This window comes from Triticum urartu, chromosome 2, assembly GCF_003073215.2.
Source record: "Triticum urartu cultivar G1812 chromosome 2, Tu2.1, whole genome shotgun sequence".
Classification (NCBI taxonomy): Eukaryota; Viridiplantae; Streptophyta; class Magnoliopsida; order Poales; family Poaceae; genus Triticum; species Triticum urartu.
In genome coordinates, this window is record NC_053023.1 from 656,826,909 (window position 1) to 656,844,753 (window position 17,845).

Consider the following 17,845-nt stretch of genomic DNA (forward strand, 5'->3'; position numbering starts at 1 on the left):
GCTCGAAGAACAGACGGGTGCCCTGGGGGCTCCGACAGTCGGCCCAGGGACGTCAGCAAGCGGCTCGGGGACTTCCGTAGTTACGCCCGACCCGGGGACTGCTACACCCGGCTCGAGGATTGCGGTAGCCGGCCCGGGAACCGCGCCAACACAACAGGAGGTGGCCGACTCCAGCATTTCACTGCCCAGCCCGCCCGCCCTGGTCGCAGTAGCAGTGTTGGCAATAGAAGAAGTCACATCCCCATCATGGGCACATCCCATCCTCAACTTCCTAGTAAACCAAGATCTGCCGGCTGATGAGACAGAGGCAAGACAAGTCCAACGTCGAGCAGGGGCATACACAATCGTCAACAGAGAACTCGTCAAGCGCAGTGTCACTGGAGTCCTCCAGCGATGTGTCGAGCAAGAGAAGGGCATTGCAATCCTCAGAGACATCCACCAAGGAGAATGCGGCCACCATGCGGCCTCGAGATCACTCGTTGCCAAAGCTTTCCGCCATGGTTTCCTTTGGCCGACTGCTTTGGATGACGCCAAGGAGTTAGTTAAACTTTGCAACGGGTGCCAATTCTTCAGCTCCAAGCAGCACATGCCGGCCTCGGCACTCAAGACCATTCCCCTCACTTGGCCCTTCGTCGTTTGGGGACTAGACATGGTAGGCCCGTTCAAGACGGTGCGCGGCGGCATGACACATCTGTTAGTCGCTGTGGACAAATTCACCAAGTGGATTGAGGAAAAACCGATCAAGAAGCTGAATGGGCCGACTGCAGTCACATTCATCGCAGATATAACAACCCAGTACGGCATGCCACACAGCATCATCACTGATAATGGCACAAATTTCGCCAAGGGAGCCTTGGCACGTTTCTGTGCGACGCAGGGCATCCGGCTGGACCTGGCGTCCGTTGCCCACCCACAGTCAAACGGCTAGGTCGAACGGGCCAACGGCCTCATCCTTTCCGGCACCAAGCCCCGGCTGGTCGTACCACTGGAGCGTTCGGCCGGCTGTTGGCTCGATGAGCTGTCGTCCGTCCTCTGGAGTCTGCGCACAACCCCAAACAAGTCAACCGGCTTCACTCCTTTCTTCCTCGTGTATGGTGCTGAGGCGGTCATCCCAACTGACATCGAGTTCGACTCGCCTCGGGTAACCATGTACACAGAGGCGGAGGCCAAGGAAGCACGAGAAGACGGCGTCGACCTGCTGGAAGAAGCCGGCTGTTAGCTCTCGGCCGATTTGCCATCTACCAGCAGGATTTGCGCCACTATCATAGTCGGAAGGTCGGGCCAAGATCCTTCCAAGAGGGCGATCTTGTGCTCCGGCTGATCCAGCGAACAGCCAGCCAGCACAAGCTCTCGGCCCCTTGGGAAGGTCCCTTCATCATCAGCAGAGCTTTGGGCAACGACTCCTACTACCTAATCGACGCACAGAAGCCCAAGGCACGCAAGAGGGACGACTCCGGCAAGGAGTCGGAACGACTATGGAACGCCAACCTCCTTCGAAGATTTTACAGTTGAAATGCAGTATGTATCATTCTAACTTTTGTACTAAGTACGAAACAATAGGCCCCCCGAGGAGAGCTCGGGGACTGCCACCTTCTATCTATAAATGAAGAACATTATGCTTATGACCTTGTCATTACTTTCACTTTTTCTTCGTCCGGCACCGGGTTCGACTAGTCGGCCCGGGGACTGGCCGCCTAGAGTTATATTAGAAGTCCTACCTGCAGTCAGACAAGTAGCGTGCCGGCACCCAAGCTCTCTCTCACCAAAAGTCGCAGTTCGAAGAACCGGCTGTCCGACTGGCGAGAGTTAAAAGCAGGAAAGGATGCCCACACGAAAAATGGCTAGGGACTAACGGACTAATATAACGAAAGCCGGTTTGTCTCCTACCACCGACCGACTACCAAAGTAGCCGGCCGGCCGGCTTCCATTCACTTCACTTCAATCCAAGAAAGCTCGAGTACTTGCCTCCCCAAAAGGGGAAGGCGGCAAAGGAAAAAGGCTAAGGATAAAAAGCATACGTGAATGGAAACCAAACATGCACACAATCATATTTACACAAAAGACCTTCGCAAGGCCAGCATTCAACATAGTTCGAATACACCCCAAGTGGGTGGAACTGCGCAAGTTTAATAAAAATTGTTCAAAGGACAACAAGCAGGGAAAGCAACGGCAGACTAAGCCAGGGGAGCGACTGGTGAGTCAGGCTGGTCGGCGGAGATGGCAGTGCCGGCTGGAGGAGTGGCCGGCTGGCGAACCTCGGCGTGGTCACCGCCCCCCGCCGAAGGTGCGCTTGCGCGCGCCTCGTTGCTGGAGGCACGGTCAGGCTGAGGCTGGTCGGCTGTTTCACCAGCCGGCTCGATGTCTTTGTCTTCCTCTCCTTCGTCGTCTTCGTCTTTGTCGCTGGAGGCGATCTCCTCTACCGAGTCTTCACCTGCTGCCGGGTCCAGCCCGAACCACTCCTCCGGCTGGGCAACGCCGTCGTCATTTATTTCAGATGCAAAGACACTAATGTCAGTGCACTCGGCAATCGTCGACGCGCGCTGAGCAATAGCCGGCCGCACCTCTTCTATCTCCTCGTTGGCCTCCAGCCGCCAAGTGCGCAGCTGGTCCAGGTTCAACCCCGGATACCAAGTTCGGACGAACTCCAATGCCCGCCCAGCTCCAAGCCGGGCCGCTGATGCTTTCCAAGCTTCGAAGCGGCCAACCGCAACCTCCAGCCAGTCGGCAGTCCGGCTTGGGGTGCGGGGAATTGTCTCGCCTGGCCAGAGGGCGGCCAACACCTGCGCTCCGGCGCGTTGGAGGCGGCGGAGCATACGATGAGCCGGCTGCAGGCGCGCTTGGACCGCCAAGAGGTGCTCCTCAAGCGTCCGGCTGGCGTCCGGCGCGATGTCGGCCCCCGCCTGACGGCGCGCTTCGCGATGGGCCTCGATGGTTTGGGTAGCGAAGGCGGAGTAGCTGGGAAAGTAGTCTGCACGGAGAAAAAAAAGCAGCACAAGTCAGAACACAAATCAGGCGGCAAGGGGCAGGCAAGGAGCAAGGAAGGAGGTTTACCATCGATCAAATCCTCAATATGGCCGAAGCCCTGATTCAACGCTTGCCTCGTCTCAGCCCAGCCCGCCGCTTCAGTCTCGAACTCGGCCTTCAAGGCGTCTTCGCTATCCTGTGCCTTCTTCAGGGACGCCTTGTGGCTCTCCTCCTGGTCGGCCAGCTTCTTGGCCAAGCGGTCACGCTCCAGGACCAAGGCGTCGTACTCGGTTTCCTTGGCACGAAGGGCGGCCTGCGCCTCTCTGAGATGCACCCTCAAGTCGGTGTTGGCTCCTGCGAGCACGAAAGACAAAAGAAAAACCAATAAGGAATAAGTCATCAGGGAAGATCCGAGCCGACTGCTCAGCAGTCGGCCTGAATCTCGGGGACTACACCCAGTGGGTGCGCTGACGCGCCCTCACAGGAGATGAACAAAACCAAGTACGCACTCCGGCTGCTGATCAGGTCTTCGGTCCTCTGGCCCAGCTCCTGAGCCTGGGAGTTGAAGGCAGCAGCACGGAGGTTATGATACTCCTGAAAGAACAGACAGGAGGCGGGTATAAGATGGTTGTCGGGACCTAGTAAGTTCCGAGCCGCCTGCGCAACAGCCGACTCAGAACTCAGGGACTACACCCAGTGGGTGCGCTGACACGCCCCCACGGAAGAAATCAAGAGAACAAAACAACCAAGGCTAGAAGACTTACCCGGATGACGGCCCACGTCGCAAGGAACTCCTGGGTGTAGTGGTGCAGCGAGGCGGCTTGAGCCTGAAGCCGGTTCCGAACCTCTTGGGCCGCCACGTTCAGCTCGCCCGTCCCCCCGCTGGGAGTCCACTCGGACGTGCCGGTGCTGGCCGCCTCCAGGGCCTCCTCCGTCTGGCTGGCACCCGTAACTCGGTGCGGCTCCGGCGCGGCGGTGCCTCCCCCTGCGCGCCGGCGCATTGCCGGCTGCACCTCGAGGCCGGCTCCTGCTTCTGGCTCACCCCCGGCCGGCTGCTCTGGCGCCGCAGCGGATTGGCCACTTTGGCCCGCTCCGGTCGGCGCCGACTGCGGCGTCCTTTCCACGGAGGCCACATGGACCTCCCTCCTCTCCATCACCGGCGACGCTTGGTCGACCTCCTCCAACAGTGGCACAGGGATGTCAGGGGCCACGGCGCGGAGGGGAATGGCGAGCAGAGGAGGCTGGTTGTGCGAAGCCTCCGCCTCCGTCTCCGCACTGCCGCCTCCGCTCGGGCCTTGGCTGCCGCATCGGCCTGCTCCTTCGCCGCCTGGGCGACCCTCCGCTCCGCCGCCTCCGCTCCTCCCGCGCCTCACGCGCGTTCCGCTCCGTGGCCTCCCTAAGGTCGGCGTGGGGGTCCACACGACGTGAGCTGGAGGACCCTCTAGTCGGCCCGACTATGGAGCCGCCAGGGCCGCACTCAAGGGAAAGTGGTGCCCTGCCCGGCCGGTGAAGAATGGGTTAGAAGGGTTTTCAATCGAAGAGAACAACAAATATATACATGAAATACACAAGACATTCGACGACTACGCTGAGATCGCCTGCGGCTGTTTCACCGCCTTGCAGAAGCGGGCCGCCTCGTCCCGCCTGGTTGCCGCCGTGGAAGCCTTGGGTTTCTTCGGCCGGCTGCCGAAGAAGGTCGACGCGCCCCGGCGCTTCTGCGCGCCGCCACGGGCAGCCGGTGCGGCAGACGAGCCCGCGCCTTGAAGATCAGGCGCCGGCTGGCGGTGCTGGACGGCTTCGACCTCGTCATCATCCGGCCAGTCCTCGAAGCCATCTCCAGGCCTTGCGCTTCCTGCCTCGTCGCCTTCCCCCACGATGGCGTCTTCCATGGCGGCCGCGCCCACAGGTCCGGATCATCAGCGTCGTCCACCGTGCGGTCGGCATAGAGCTGGCGCTCTACCTCTGTGGCCCCGGTCGTTGGTGGAAGAAGAGAGTTCTGCCAAGGGAGAACCAACTAATCAGAAGTCGGCTGTCATAAGGCCGGCTACCAAAGGAAGAAAAAAGTAAAAACTTACTGTCGGCCGAGGGTTGGCGCGGGAATACGGACTCTTGCCGTATCGCCAATCTTCGGTGAGCTTGCAGTTGGAGATGTAGTTCACCATGTAGGATACCTCCACGTGAGGCATCTCCCTAGTGCTCAGCCGGCATGGGTCGAAGCGGCCGCTCATTTGGCAGATCATGTGTGGCTGACCTTGGAGCGGAAGTACCCGGCGCTCGACGAAGGCAGCCACCAAGTCGGCTCCGGTCAGGCCTTCCGACTGGATCATCACCCGGAGCCAGGAGACGGCTGCGTTCCCGGCCTGAGACAGCGACCTGGCCCCGTAGCTGCATGAGGGTTGCCTCCCAGCCGGCGGGACGGCTACGTAAGCCGGCAGGTTGACGTAGTCGCCTTGCTGGGCGACGTTCTTCACGTAGAAGTAAGACATCTGCCAAAGCTTCACCGACTGGATCAGCGGGATGGGCGGGAACGGATTGTTCTCGCCCGTCCGCCTCATGGCGATGAAGGCTCCGCAGGGGGCGGGCACGCCCGCTACGACGGTGCCAAGCTTGCTCTGGAAGAACTCCCCCCAGAGCTCGAGAGTGGGGAGAACCCCAAGAAAGCCCACGCACAGGGTGATGAAGGCCGACAGCAGCATCACCGCGTTGGGTGTCAGGTGATGTGGCTGGAGGTGGTAGAACTCGAGGAAGGCTCGAAGAAATCCACTCGCCGGGAGGCCGAAACCGCGCAAGCAGTGCGAGCGGAAGATCACCTGCTCGCCTTCCTCCGGCGCCGGCAAGATCTCCCTCTCCGACGCCCGATGAACCCACACGAGGTTCTCGCCCGGCAGGCGCCGCGTCCGGCGGAGGAACTCGACGTGATCCTCATGGATATTGGAGCCGTCCCACGAGCTCGATAGCGCCATGGGGGCGATGCGACGGGGAGCAAGACAAAGTGACGGAGAAACGGCGTGGCGGTGGGTGCTGCAGCAGCGGAAGGAAGGAGAAAGAGGGGGTGAAGCGAGGGAGAGCGCGAGAGCCTCTGCCGCTCCCCCTCCTCCCCTACTTATAGACACGCACGGCGGAGCCGAGGAGGCGCGGCGTGGGGAAGCGTGGGGATCAACTGCGCCCACTCCCCCAGGTACCGCGATTATTGTGCCCTAATGGCGTGATAAAACCGCCACGGGAGGCAAGCGGTCCAAATGGGCCGCAGAAGATCCGAGCTCGGACCGAGGCGTGGGAGTGGCGGGCCTGGGACTGCGGTGGTGTCTCGTCGCGCGCGTGCGTTGGCAGGGATCTCCCTTGCATGGGCCCCGCGGGATGGCGCGGTCAGCTCGCGGGCCGACCGCGTGTTCCCGCCTACGAAAAACGGGGCTATTCCAAAGACGGCGCGCGACAAGCAAAGCCGACCCCTCAGGGAAGGAAACTGACCAGCTTCTCGTCCTTTGTCAGCCTCGGAGCTCGATCAGCTTCGGGGACTACTGTCGGAGTATATGAACCACGGGTAGCCAAGCCGGCTCCCCCTGGCCTTTCTAAAAAAATTACGAGCCGATCGGCCCTCAAGGATCAAGACCTGGGGCCTCCTTCCTCTTGCTGGCTGACTCCCAGGCCGACTATTAGAAGGCGATAGGACTCCGGCCCTCATAAAGAAAGTTGCGGGAGGGCCGGCTTTGAGAAGCCGGCCACGAGAAGGCCGACTCCAAGAAGCCGGCTCCCACAAAGCAGTCAAGATTGTACCCTCGGAGTCTGCATCCACCTAACGGCGATGTGGATGGGGTGGTGGCTACAAGTAAAGCCTGCCACCCCTGAATCCCGGGGCACGCCTGGCACAGTGCGCCGTACGGGTGGCCATGACCCGTCCGGCGCGCCACTGTTGCCATGTTGACCCTGATGTCATCCACGACGGGCCGCCAGCACGGCCTACGGGCGGTGGGCCCCTTCGGGCAGAGAGACACCCGAAGGCGGCCGGGCCTCCCCTAGTCGACCCAAGATAGAGCCGGCACCCCACAGCCGGCTTGCCATCTCCCTCGAAGGAGACGCCCCATTAAGGAGACAAGACACGGTGAGGCTACAGCAATCACCCGCCGGACGGCGGCACTGTAGCCACGCCTACCTCGACGAAGCCCTCGTCACCAGGATTGAGCAACAGTAACCAGCCGCCGACAAGGCCCTGGACAGTGGGGCCTGCCTTTCGACTAAGGAGCCGGCAGCCGGCGGGACCCACCAGCCGGCGGGCCCCAGCAGTCGGCGGAAAATCCGGCGAGCGTAGTCACAGACGGCTGGGCCCCGTGCCCAGCCGGATTACCATTGTAACCCCGGGGGGTAGGCCTATATAAACCCCCCGGGGCACCCATGCAAAGGGTTGATCCCTGCTAGTTCTAGACACCACACAAGGAGAAGAAGAGAGCGAGCCGTGCCCTTCTTCCTCCTCTCACCAAACAGCTCTAGGAGCCTCGTGTAGCTACTTGTTCATCTAGTGATCATGCGGAGACCCCGCAGAGCAGCAGTAGGGGTGTTATCTCCTCGGAGAGCCCCGAAGCTGGGTAAGATTCACCGGCGTGCATGTCTTACTGGCTCCCACAATGATAAGCCACCCGTTGGCATATGTCGCACCTACCACCCGACACACATAGAACTATCGAGTAGTCATCAGCTTTACTCTGCCAGACGTTCTTAACGTCATCAGCAGCATCTGCAGCAGGCCTGGCACCCAGCAGTGCTTCCAGGACATAATTCTTCTGTGCAGCAATGAGGATAATCCTCAAGTTACGGACCCAGTCCGTGTAATTGTACCATCATCTTTAAACTTTGCTTTCTCACGGAACACATTAAAATTCAACGGAACAACACCATGGGCCATCTATCTACAATAACATAGACAAGCAAAATACTATCAGGTACTAAGTACATGATAAATTTAAGTTCAATTAATCATATTACTTAAGAACTCCCACTTAGATAGACATCCCTCTAATCATCTAAGTGATCACGTGATCCATATCAACTAAACCATAACCGATCATCACATGAAATGGAGTAGTTTTCAATGGTGAACATCACTATGTTGATCATATCTACTATATGATTCATGCTCGACCTTTCAGTCTCAGTGTTCTGAGGCCATATCTGCATATGCTAGGCTCGTCAAGTTTAACCCGAGTATTCCGTGTGTGTAAAACTGTCTTACACCCTTTGTAGATGAACGTTGAGCTTATCACACCCGATCATCACGTGGTGTCTCAGCACGACGAACTTTGGCAATGGTGCATACTCAGGGAGAACACTTTTACCTTGAAATTTAGTGAGAGATATCTTATAATGCTACCAGTCAAACAAAGCAAAATAAGATGCATAAAGGATAAACATCACATGCAATCAATATAAGTGATATGATATGGCCATCATCATTTTGTGCCTTTGATCTCCATCTGCAAAGCACCGTCATGATCACCATCGTCACCGGCGCGACACTTTGATCTCCATCGTAGCATCGTTGTCGTCTCGCCAATTTATGCTTCTACGACTATCGCTACTGCTTAGTGATAAAGTAAAGCAATTAAAGGGCAATTGAATTGCATTGCATACAATAAAGCGGCAACCATATGGCTCCTGCCAGTTGCCGATAACTCCGTTACAAAACATGATCATCTCATACATTAAATATAGCATCATGTCTTGACCATATCACATCACAACATGCATGTTGGTGTCAAAACCGGCGAATCTCGGGTAGGGGGTCCCGAACTGTGGATCTAGGCCGGATGGTAACAGGAGGCAAGGGACACAAAGTTTTACCCAGGTTCGGGCCCTCTTGATGGAGGTAAAACCCTACGTCCTGCTTGATTAATATTGATGATATGGGTAGTACAAGAGTAGATCTACCACGAGATCGGAGAGGCTAAACCCTAGAAGCTAGCCTATGGTATGATTGTTGTTCTATACCTTGTCCTACGGACTAAAACCCTCCGGTTTATATAGACACCGGAGAGGGTTAGGGTTACACAAAGTCGGTTAGAATGGTAGGAGATCTGCATATCCGTATCGCCAAGCTTGCCTTCCATGCCAAGGAAAGTCCTTTCCGGACACGGGACGAAGTCTTCAATCTTGTATCTTCATAGTCCAGGAGTCCGGCTGAAGGTATAGTCCGGCCATCCGGACACCCCCTAATCCAGGACTCCTTCAGTAGCCCCTGAACCAGGCTTCAATGACGACGAGTCCGGCGCGCAGTTTGTCTTCGGCATTGCAAGGCGGGTTCCTCCTCCAAGTACTTCATAGAAGATTTTGAACACAAAGATTGTGTCCGGCTCTGCAAAATAAGTTTCCACATATTGCCATAGAGAGAATAATATTTACACAAATCTAATCTGCTGACGTATTCCATAGTGTGACGCACCACGGCCAAGCCTTTATTCATTTTACTATCCCACCTCAGCGCGTCATGCGAGACGGTTTCCTTGGCACGTCTTGTTAAAGCAGAGATCGTGTCCCCTTATTCCGGGATTCTCATCAATACGGGCGTGGGTAACCCAACCGCGCCATTGATTACGACGCTTGGAGATAAGCGAGTATTACCAGGCTGGTGGGGACACGTAGTTGTGTCCACCCATATAAGGGGATAAGGATCCACCTTTTCACCTACGCCTTCTTCCTCCTTTGCCTATCCATTTTCGCGCACTCGAGCTCCAGCGCCCAAGTCCGCACTCCCCACCTCAACCTTCTCCAGCCATGTCCGGAGTGGGAGGCAACTGGATGGTCTCCTTCGTCACGGAGGGACACATCAAAAAACTGAGGAAGGCCGGATACTTGTCTAACGACATCGCGTACCGGCTTCCCGAAGAGGGGCAGCTCCTCCCCACCTCAAGGCCCCATGAGAGGGTAGTGTTCCTTCCCCACTTCCTCCGCGGACTGGGCTTTCCTATCCACCCATTCGTCCGGGGACTCATGTTCTACTACGGCCTGGATTTCCATGATCTGGCCCCGAACTTCATCCTCAACATCTCGGCGTTTATCGTTGTGTGTGAGGCTTTCCTCTGCATCTGCCCCCATTTCGGCCCATGGCTCAAGACTTTCAATGTCAAGCCGAAGGTGGTGCGCGGCAACCAGGCGGAGTGCGGAGGCGCCATGGTGGGCAAGATGCCCAACGTCTTATGGCTCGAGGGCTCCTTTGTGGAGACCCTGAAGGGGTGGCAATCGGGGTGGTTTTACATCACCGAGCCGCGCGACCCTGAGTGGGTCGCAGCCCCTGAGTTCCGGTCCGGACCCCCAACACGGCTCACGTCCTGGAAAGAGATGGGCCTGTCGTGGGGCAGCAAAGGAGAGGTGACTGGACTACAAATATGCATCCAAACCCTGGTGGACAAGCAGCTCAGGCTTGTCAACATAGTCCAGGTTATGCTCATCCACCTGATCCTCCCGTGTCAACAACGGGCCTTCAATCTGTGGGAGTTCAACCCGGCGCAGCACCGAACTCTGAGCAGGCTCTTCGACACGACGTACGAAGATGCCTGGAAGGTGCTTTTCAAGGGCGCCTAGGCTCCCGCATCCGCTACCGAGGATCGCGAATTCAGCGCGCAGCGTCACGCTCGCGCGGTAAGTTGTTTGTACCTTTTACAGGGTATTAGTTTTTCATAGTTTAACTCTATGAGAGATCTAAGCTCCCTTACCTTTGACAGGTTTGGCAGGCGAAGCCGGACAGATTGAGTGTCCGGCTCCTTGACCCGAAGACCCAGCCGATGCCCGCCTGGCGAAGCTGCTGGTTCCGGCACCCCATGTGGTGCCGGAGAAGAAGGCCACGAAGAAGTCCACGGGGACTCGAAAAAGTGCCCGGCGCCAGGAGGTGTCGGGTTCATCATCCGACGGCTCCAAGGCGCATTCCTCCCGTGAAGACGAGGAGGAGGAAGAAGAGACCTCTCCCCCTCCAGCGGGAGGAGAGAAGAAAAGGAAGGCCGCCCTCACTGGGGAGGCCGAAGGGTCCAAGAAGGGGAAAACCCTTCCTCTGGACTACTCCCTCGACAACGAGGACGGTGGAGAGGAGTGGCCGCTCAGGGCCAAGCCCCTGGCGAAATCGTAAGTATCCGGATACCAGAGTAATTCATAGTATTCCTTTATTGCACAGATTTCCCTTATGTCGAATATGTTTATGCAGTCCACCCAAAGACCGGCTCGACGCGTCGTCGAGCGGTTCCCTGGACTCGTCGGATGTGAATTTGCTTCCGACGGCTTCCTCCCCCCGCCCTACGGACGACGCCGAAGTGTTGTCCCAACAGGTTCCAAGCCAGGAGGAGGTGGTCCTAGAGGCGCCGCAAGACGACCTCCCGGACTCCAGGAGTAAAGGGGATAAAACCCCCCAGGGCTTCAAGTCCGGCTCTAGGCCGGACACCGCTCCGGAACCTTCAAAGGTTGCCAGAGTCCGGCGGGCGACCTCCTTCCAAGAGGAGCAAGCCCACCGTGCCGGTGACCCCCGTCCAACCGGAGGCGCCGGACAATCTGTTGGAGGTGCTCAAAGGCGCCTCCATCGACGAGGAGCACCGCACCATTATGAGTGCGGTGGTCCAGAAGGTTCAGTCCGCCAAGAGCGGACTGACTGAAGCTTGTGCTAGCCTTTTAACAGGCTTTGAGGTAAGTAAAGAATGTGTAAATAATATTACCGCATAGACAGTAGCCCCTGATGCTCTGTTTGGCGTTCGGGAAGAAAAGCCGAATAGAGGATCAAATAAAATTCGCAGGAGTCTAACAAAAAGGAGTCAATATGTGTATGCAGGCTTCTCTGGCGTCCGCCGCACTGACTGCGGAAGTGGACACGCTAAAGCAGAACCTCGAGCAGTCCGAGCAAGAGCTCGGGCGTGCCAAGAAGCAGCTCGAGGACAAGGAAGGTAAGAAATACCTTGTTTAAATATATATATATAATATAAAAGGTGCAATTGCAAAAAATGACAGGATTATCATGGCTATTGTAGGGGCCACGTCAGAGGTGGCGACCCTTAAGGAAGTGCTGGTCGAGGCCGAGAAGAGGGCGGCCACGGAGCGCACCGAGCGGGAGAAGTATGAGGCCCAGGTTGGCAATTTGCAACAAGAGCTCCAGGCTCTCATGAAAAAACATGAGAGTTTGGAGCTTGACTCAAAGACGCGAGCGTCCGAGCTCGCAATGGCTATTGAAAATGCCAAGTCTGCCAAGGCCGAATCCCAGAAGACCCTCCAGGAGTTGGATGCGGTGAAAAAGATAGCGGAAGGTAAGGCATTCTTTATGCAAAGCAAACACATAAGCGTGAGTTACTTATTACTTACAAGAATCCGGAGCTCTCCAGGAGCATTCGCAGATCTTCCCGGTAGCGTGTCTGATGCCGCCGCATTCTATCGAGCCGAGGAGGGCAGCTCGACAGAGAAGGTGTTCTGGTCTCAGTATGCTGATGCCGGACACCCCGTGCCCCTGAGCGACCAGGCAAAGCAACTGGTCGAGCTCCACAAGGCGGCTGAACAGGCCATGAAGGGCCTCATAGTTCGGCTGTGGCCTGGAGAGGCTCTGCCTGGGAGCTATTTCGGGCTGGTGCGGCGGCTGGTGGGGGCCTGTCCAAGGCTCGAAGTCATCAAGCGCTCCGTCTGCATTGAAGGTGCCCGTAGGGCCCTTGCCCGTGCTAAGGTGCACTGGGGCAAGCTGGATGCTGAGAAGCTTGTGAAGGACGGGCCACCGCCGGGGAAAGAGCATCGCAAGCCCGAGAATTATTATACGGATGTTCTGAAGGGTGCCCGCCTTGTGGCGGATGAATGTTCCAGGGATGTAATTTTTGAGTAAAACTCGCTCGTTTTGTCCTGTGCGCTGAAAACTTGTTCATATGCGCTAAGCAATGCTGTTGGAATTTAAAATATTACCTTCTGTGCGGCTGTTTATCAATTCTGAGAGATGGCGAGTCGTCGGCTTCTGCCCCCGTGCCGCTAGTGCTGGGGTGTTCGGGGATAAACCTGAGCGCTCTTTTTCCCATGTTTGGGTCCTTCGAGGGAGGCGCTCAGCACAACGAACAAGGCAATCGGACTATAATGCTGAACACTCTCACTTAGCCATAGAATTCTATAATTTTAAATTTCGGCGAAGCCCCTAGGTATTCGGAAGACCGAGTTCGGGGCGCTATCCACGCCTGGCCGGAAAGCCGACTCCTCGCTCTAAGCGGCATAAGTCTTTAGGGACTCGAAAAACCTCTCGAACAGCGACCAGCTCTCGCTTCATCATGACAGTCAGTTTTAGCTTTCTCCATCTGAGGTGCTCGACCCAGCTCAACTGGGGCACAATCGCAGTAGTTCTCCTAGTGCTACCTTAGCCGATATAGCGGAACGTAAGGCACCAAAACATAGGAGCCGGGCAAACCCAACTATTGACCCAAGACATGATTCGGAGCCGATGCATATAATGCTATAAGTTCGGGGTGCCGCACTTGTTAAAGTGTTCGGACTTCTCACACCATATTGAGGGGTACTAAAGCCCCTGGCGTATTTTGGCCGTACCAAAGTGTACGGGTGCAACATGTCGTTAAGGAACATATATTTGTAAAAAAAGAGTAATGCAAAAATAGACAAAAGCTATGCATTGTTTATTAAAAAGGGCTGCGATCAAAGCAGAACGATACAAATAATGCGATAAGCAAAAGGTTGGACTATTTAACATGTCCGTTCCAGGGGCAGGCTGCGGAATGGTATGCGAAACAGGTATACTGCTCGTGATAGAGACCACCTGGGAGTTCCGTAATGCGGCATGGCTTGTCTGCTTCCCTGGTTCTTGCATCGTTTGTGCGGCAATTGAACTGCCGAACGGCCTTCCGAAGAGTAGAGTCCTGGAAAGTAAGAGAAAAGTAAAAAATCGGCAGCCCCTGGTGCGGTTTAAGCCGTGTTTTGGGCGTGCCGTGATGGTGCCCCTCCCCCTATGCCCATGGTATTTCTAGAGCGTAATTATGTACGCGAAGTACTGGCGTCGCCTTTTTGCGGGGGTGGGTTGGGGCCGCATTGCTACGCCTGCTCGGAACGTGCCAGGCGGTCTTGTTGTAGGTTACTCCGGGCGCGCTTGACGGTGTCCGGACGTTTAATGGCCGGACTGGAGAACTGCCTGGAGAGGCTGCTTTGTACTTCCGCTGCAAGGGCCGCCGTGTGCTCCTCCGTTCGGAGGGAGCGTTCGGTGTTTCCATTGACCGTAATTACTCCACGAGGGCCTGGCATCTTGAGCTTAAGGTATGCGTAGTGCGGTACCGCATTGAATTTGGCGAATGCGGTTCGTCCGAGCAGTGCGTGATAGCCACTGCGGAATGGGACTATGTCGAAGATTAACTCCTCGCTTCGGAAATTATCCGGAGATCCGAAGACCACTTCAAGTGTGACTGAGCCTGTACAGTTGGCCTCTACACCTGGTATTACGCCTTTAAAGGTCGTTTTGGTGGGCTTAATCCTCGAGGGATCTATGCCCATTTTCCGCACTGTATCCTGGTAAAGCAGGTTCAGGCTGCTGCCGCCGTCCATAAGGACTCTAGTGAGATGAAATCCGTCAATAATTGGGTCTAGAACCAATGCGGCGAATCCGCCATGACGGGTGCTAGTGGGATGGTCCCTTCGATCAAAGGTGATCGGGCAGGAGGACCATGGGTTGAACTTTGGGGCGACTGGCTCTACCGCGTATACGTCCCTTAACGCGCTGCTTCCGCTCCCTCTTGGGGATGTGGGTTGCGTATATCATGTTCACCGTCCGCACTTGTGGGGGAAAACCCTTCTGTCCACTGTTGTTCGGCGGCTGGGGCTCTTCGTCGTCATCGCTATGCAGCCCCGTGTCTTTATTTTCGGCATTTAACTTGCCTGCCTGCTTGAACACCCAACAATCCTGTTGGTGTGATTGGCCGGCTTTTCGGGGTGCCATGTATCTGGCACAAGCGTCGAGTATTCGGTCCAAACTGGACAGGCCCCTAGGATTTCTTTTGAATGGCTTTTTTCGCTGACCGGATTTATAGCCTCTGAATCCGGCATTAACTGCCGTATCCTCAGCATTGTCGCCGTTAATGCGGCGCTTCTGCTTGTTGCGACGCGACCTGCCACTACTGTCCCTGGTATCCGAATTACCAGGGTTCTTGGTCATATTGTTGCTACGAGCAAGCCAGCTATCTTCTCCCGCGCAAAAGCGGGTCATGAGTGTCGTGAGTGCTGCCATAGATTTCGGCTTTTCCTGTCCAAGGTGCCGGGCAAGCCACTCGTCACGGATATTGTGCTTGAAGGCTGCTAGGGCCTCTGCGTCCGGACAGTCGACTATTTGATTTTTCTTTGTTAGGAACCGTGTCCAGAATTGCCTGGCCGATTCCTCTGGCTGCTGAATTACGTGGCTTAGGTCATCGGCGTCTGGTGGTCGCACATAAGTGCCCTGGAAATTGTCGAGGAATGCGGCTTCCAGGTCCTCCCAACAACCGATTGATCCTGCTGGCAAGCTGTTAAGCCAATGCCGAGCTGGTCCTTTAAGCTTGAGTGGGAGGTATTTGATGGCGTGGAGATCATCGCCGCGGGCCATGTGGATATGAAGGAGATAATCCTCGATCCATACCGCAGGATCTGTTGTGCCATCATATGATTCGATGTTTACGGGTTTGAAACCCTCGGGGATTTGATGATCCATTACTTCGTCTGTGAAGCATAGTGGGTGTGCGGCGCCTCTGTACTGGGCTATATCACGACGTAGCTCCAATGAGCTTTGTCTACTGTGTTCGGCCCTACCGGATTTGTGTCCGGCGTGACGGTTACCGTCTCGAGTCGTGGGGCGCCCACGCGATCCGTAGATCGATCTTGTTTGCCTTGCCTTGTCCTCCAACATATCTCGCAGATGGCGCATTTTCCCGTGCCTTGGTACGGGGTGCGGCTTGAGTGGAGGGCCGAGAGGCCTCTCTGTCGCGGCCACGAGGTGGCCGGTCGGCCGTATCAAGTGCTGGTGATGTAGGTTTAAGTGCTTCCTCCTCTAATCGGGGTAGCAACCTGCGCTTTGGGTAGCTCTTGGAGGGGCGTTCGAGTTTATGCTCTTCGGCCGCAAGGACTTCAGTCCATCTGTCGACTAGCAAATCTTGATCAGCTCTAAGTGTTGCTGTTTTTTCTTGAGGCTTCTTGCCGTGGCCATAAGCCTGCGTTGAAAACGCTCTTGCTCGCGGGATCCTCTGGCACGACGAATTCGTCGTCGTCGAGGCTTGCCTCGTCTTCGGAGGGAGGCGTATAATTATCGTCCTCGACCTCTCTGTCTGCCGCTCTCTCATGAGGGCTGGCTTCTCCATCCTCCTGTGCTGAATCTTGCTGGAGGGGTTTTCTTCGGCACTCTTGGAGTATTATTATCTCCCGTGCTGGAATCACCGTATTTGCTTTGGCGGGATTTTGAGCGGCGCCGCTGACGCCGGCGCTTAGGCTGTTTCTTGGAGGGGTCATCCTCCGCTGTTCCATCGCCATCTCCTTCTTTTGGGGTGTCCACCATGTATATGTCATATGACGAGGTGGCTTTCCAGGGCCCAATAGGCGCTGGTTCTTCATCGTCTCCTGCATCGGCGTCCATACCGTCGATGTCTTCGGAGTCGAAGTCGAGCATGTCGGTTAAATCGTCGACAGTGGCTACAAAGTGGGTGGTGGGTGGGCTTTGAATTTCTTCATCGTCCGTATCCCAACCTTGCTGACCGTAGTCCGGCCAGGGCTCTCCTGATAAAGAGAGAGACTTTAGTGTCTTCAGAATATCGCCGAAAGGCGAGTGCTGAAAGATGTCCGCGGCAGTAAACTCCATGATCGGCGCCCAATCGGATTCGATCGGCAGGGGCGCGGAGGGTTCGGAGTCGGAGAGGAGTCCGGCTCCTTGGAGTCACGAGTCTCGCGGAGTGCGGGGCTGGTGTTCGGCTCGATCGCCGTTGGGATCGCAGCCCCCGAGGCGGCGTCCAACCACCCATCCTCGATCGGCGCAGTTGGCTCCGAATTAAGGGTCGAAGCCGATGCGGGTGCGGCCTCACTAGTAGAAAACGGAGCTTTAAAACCGGTTCGTCAGGGCCTTTAGTGCCGGTTCCATAACCGGCACTAATTGGTGGGTACTAAAGGCCCCCCTTTAGGACCGGTTCGGCACGAACCAGCGCTAAAGTGCCACCACGTGGCGTGAGCTCGCGCCCTGGTATGGGGGACCTTTAGTACCGGTTGGTGTTACCAACCGGTACTAAAGGTTTTTTTTTGAATTTTTTTTGAAATTTTTGGAATTTTTTTTTAAATTTTGGAAATTTTTTTGATTTTTAATTTTTCTGAATTATTTGGTGATTTAGTCTCTAATCACCTCTCTTAACTGCTCAAGTGTGGATCACTCATTCCAAATCATCTAACTTCCTGACCGGTCACCCATCCCTCTCACTACTCCAGCCCAAGCACGCTTAACTTTCGGGTTCTATTCTCCTTCGTTTCCAAGTCTCCACTTGTTGTTTTCCTGACAATAGTAAGATGTCAATCCTATTAACCCTCAGCAGTTTAGCTTGAGCATGAAGTCACACATTTCACTGTTTGAGTTTGAAACTATTATTCTAAAAAACAGTAATTATTTAGTAACATTAATATTTCTTGAATAAGTAGTTTGACCACACTTTGTCCATAGTTTGACCACAGTTTGACCATAGTTTGACCAGATTTGACCAAAATTCAAAAAATTGAAATAATTATTTAGTAACACTAATATTCTTGAATAATTATGTAGTAACATTAATACTTCTTGAATAAGTAGATTGACCAGATTTAACAAAAAAAATTAAAAAACTTAAATTTGACCATATCTTTTTTTCCTTTTGGAATTTGAGGATTCTAAAAAATTGCAAACAGGCCGTAGGCGGTC